The sequence below is a fragment of the Euprymna scolopes genome, chromosome 16 (assembly GCF_053919585.1).
Source record: "Euprymna scolopes isolate OS-2025 chromosome 16, ASM5391958v1, whole genome shotgun sequence".
NCBI classification, from domain to species: domain Eukaryota; kingdom Metazoa; phylum Mollusca; class Cephalopoda; order Sepiida; family Sepiolidae; genus Euprymna; species Euprymna scolopes.
Genome location: NC_136497.1, coordinates 135,284,476 through 135,288,034, shown reverse-complemented (window position 1 = coordinate 135,288,034; position 3,559 = coordinate 135,284,476). Strand labels below are relative to the sequence as shown.

The following is a 3,559-nucleotide window of genomic DNA, read 5'->3' as shown; positions in this document are numbered from 1 at the left end:
AAATCAAAATGTACGAAGATCTAAAAGGATTTCTTTTTCGCTGTCCGAGAACAGAATAGTTGAAGCACAGTATTTTGCACTTTGCTCACGGCAAACTTTCGTTTATCTACAACCACTGCAAACAAATGATCATACTTTCTGTCTATACCTAAAACCAAACGAAATTTGAATGTGCGAGGCTTCTTTCCTAGAGCTACACGATGTCACGAGACTACTTCCCAGCTAGCTATAACATGATCGTTTCAAAGTTTAATGTAAACAAATTTTTGTTGAGCCGTTCTCGTAAAAATCAATTTCTCCCTAGTTTTGGTGATTACCGTTTATCACGGTGTTCACTCATTAACTCTTCTTCTTGAGTGCACTTTCGGCCTTTATAAGCGATGTAAAAAAAAAAGCCTGGAGACTAACGAGAACCTATTATTAGCTAACGCTATTTATACTTCTTTCCCGCAAAAAGATATGACACAATGGCAGAAATGGACAGAATCAAGCCAACTCCACTATAAAAGGGGAACTCTGGCCTCTTAAAAGTGGATAGGTACAAGCGAAAATGGGTGGGTAAAATAGGGGGACCTAGTTTTGAAAGCCGATTATTTTGTAGGTTTCCGACTACATTTTGATTGCATTTGAAAGATTAGAGACTAAAGTTAATTTCCTAAAGGAAAAAAATATTTGTACACGTGAAAAAATGTTATGAAAAATATTTTCACGGCGAGCTAACCAATTCAGCTAAATTTTGAAGTTAAATAGATTAATTGTAAAAATCCTTTAAAAGATAAATATTAGTTTTCTTGGTCTATTTCAAAGATAATTAATAAAGTAAAATCCTAAGAGAGTGAATTAAATTTAAAAAATATTTGTGCAAAAATAACTTAATTAGCTCTCAAAGTAAGTAATTTACTGTTAGTCAAAAACGCAACAAACTAACGTTTTGTAAACACGATCATAAAGAGGCCCAAAATGTCAGTCAATCGAAACACTGTTTCAAAATGAAGTCATGATAGTAAAAGGAGGTAGGGGTGTCAGATTTCTTTTTTTTTTTTTTCCAGACGTGCATCCGTACATTCCTATTCTTAACGCTTGTATCAATTTTTATCATTTTTAATTTAATTATTTTTTATGTTCCTGTTTTTAAATTATTTTTTTTTATTATTGTTCGAGATTATATAAAAATTATGCTACGCCGAAAGTTTCATATTCTTGCGAGGAAATTATTAAAATCTTGCATATAAAAATTATGCGAAATCTGTAATTTAAAAGAGTAGAAATATTTTTGCTATTATAATTTTTTTTGTGTGAAAATATTAAATAAACAATGTTTAATTCAATGGTAATATCGGTAGTTCCAGAAATTCATTTTTCTTCGAGTTATATCGAATTCACTAATACGGACTTTAGGGGCTATTTCTTAATGTTCTTGTAAAAATTATTTTTTTTATTGCTACAAATTAGGATGCTTTATTTATATAAAAAAAAAGCAAAAATAAATTCTTGCGTTTTTAATTTACTACTGAAAACCATAACTTTAGTAAAGGTATTTTTTGTTTAAACAAAATAATACATTTCCACTAAGATTTAAATAAAAATAATTAGTTCATCATATTCTGCGATCATTATTTGATAAATACTGAAAATTTCATTAAAATTGGTTAATTTCCTGATATTTGGTGAATTATTAAGTAAAGGGAGGGGTCAAAATGTTTATACATTTTGAGTATCGGCATTCATTTTGCCCGTACCTACAAAAAGCCTAGACAGCCTAGACATTTTCCAGTCGGGACATCGTAACCACTTAGCAATGAAACAACTTCACTAAAATGGAAGAAGACAATGCCTGGGAAGTTGCACCTCCTAGTGTACCGTTACACACGTTTATACAGTTTATACACGTGTTAACATGTCGACACTGTCGCAAAGAAGACAAAGGTAGGGAATAAGAAATAAATTCAACTAGCTGTTTCAGGTTTTAGCAACAAAAGACCTTTATTCCTCATTCTCCGGCCATGCGTGACTTCTTGTCTTGCCTGTAACGTCACCCACGTGTCTTTAACGTGATCATCGGTCTGCGCTTGTCTTTCTCCATATAACTTTTTTCTTTCTTCCTTGCTGTGACATCATCTTCCACATGGCTCGGTCATTTTTATGCAGTTTCCATACATGCGTCCGGGCTCTATTATGCTAGGACTATATAGGGAAATACCTCACTGGGCAATAAGATAACATAGGTAGGCCAACGTAAGTTTTAATAAAATTGTAATGGTCCACAACGAGATCTAGAAATTGATAGATGTTCGACTGAGCTCTAATTTAAATGTGAATCATTCACAGAAAACCCTCGTCTAGCTACAACCACTTCAGAATACAATACGACAAGGCTACTTTCTGATTGTCTACAACATTAACGTTTTCAAGTCTAATGTTAACAAAGTTAACATGCTAGTACAAGAAAAGTCTGGAAACTTATTGAGGACACTCCTAGGTGCAATTCTAAACAAGCACCCAAGTTTTTGTTGAATCGTCTTCTTAAATAATCAGATTCTTTCATTGCCAAGTCCACAAATGTTGCCTCACCATTAATATAACAAATCATTATTTTCATATCAAGTGCTCGTCTGAGCTCCAATCTATGCCCCCCTCCTTACCAAACTTTCACAAAAACACTTTACTATCAACAATTTCCCCTCACTCTCTATATGTACCTAAATCTAAACACAGATTTCACGAACAAAGATTCTTTCCTAGAACTGCCCTCCTTGAACACTGTACCGCTGGCCTGCTTCCCGGCTTGCTATAGTATGGTAACCGTCAAGTCCAATGTAAACAAGTTCTTGTTGGAGCGTCCCCTTAAATAACCAAATTGTATTTAACTTACATCTGTAACGATTACTACACAACGACTTTACATTCATTTACTCTTATCCTCGAGTGGCCATTGGGCCTTAATAAGTAGTGACTTTATTGTAAAAAAAAAAAAGAAAGTTGTAACTGTACTATAAAAAAAACAGGCCTCCACCAACGTGAGGAAATTTCCTATTCTATTCATAATTGTGCATTTAAATGCGAAACAGACTACACTGCTTGTTACACTGACTGATATTTGTTTTATGAGCTTAAGAAAAGGTGTCGCAGTCAGCAGGTCCTCGGTAGTATAGTGGTAAGTATCCCCGCCTGTCACGCGGGAGACCGGGGTTCAATTCCCCGCCGGGGAGACTGACTTTTTTTTTTTTTTTTTAAATTATTATTTGAAACTTAAATAGATAACTATGTAAGTTAAGACCTTTTTTCTTGCACTAATAATAAAGCATAAATTCAATCGAAGCAACACCTATTCTATATACGGTTTATGGATATGCGATATCAGTCGCTAGTTTAACTTATTTCCATATTGGTTTTAAAAAGCGCAGTTTATTATTATGTGTCATCGGTATGTTTTATTCTTTGAGTGTTTTTATTTTAGTATCTCTACTGTTATGTAATCGTATTATATGCGGCATAATCACGTTGGCACACCGGTTCCCGTTAGATTACCGAAGTTAAGCAACGATGAGCCTGGTCAATA

General features: G+C 33.8%; 1 non-coding gene across 1 annotated transcript; it reads left to right on the top strand.

Annotated features, from left to right (window-relative positions):
• The first annotated feature begins 3,137 nt into the window (after positions 1-3,137).
• Trnad-guc (transfer RNA aspartic acid (anticodon GUC)) lies at positions 3,138-3,209 on the top strand. The gene has a single exon. It is a non-coding gene; the product is annotated as a tRNA-Asp (tRNA).
• Positions 3,210-3,559: the final 350 nt, after the last annotated feature.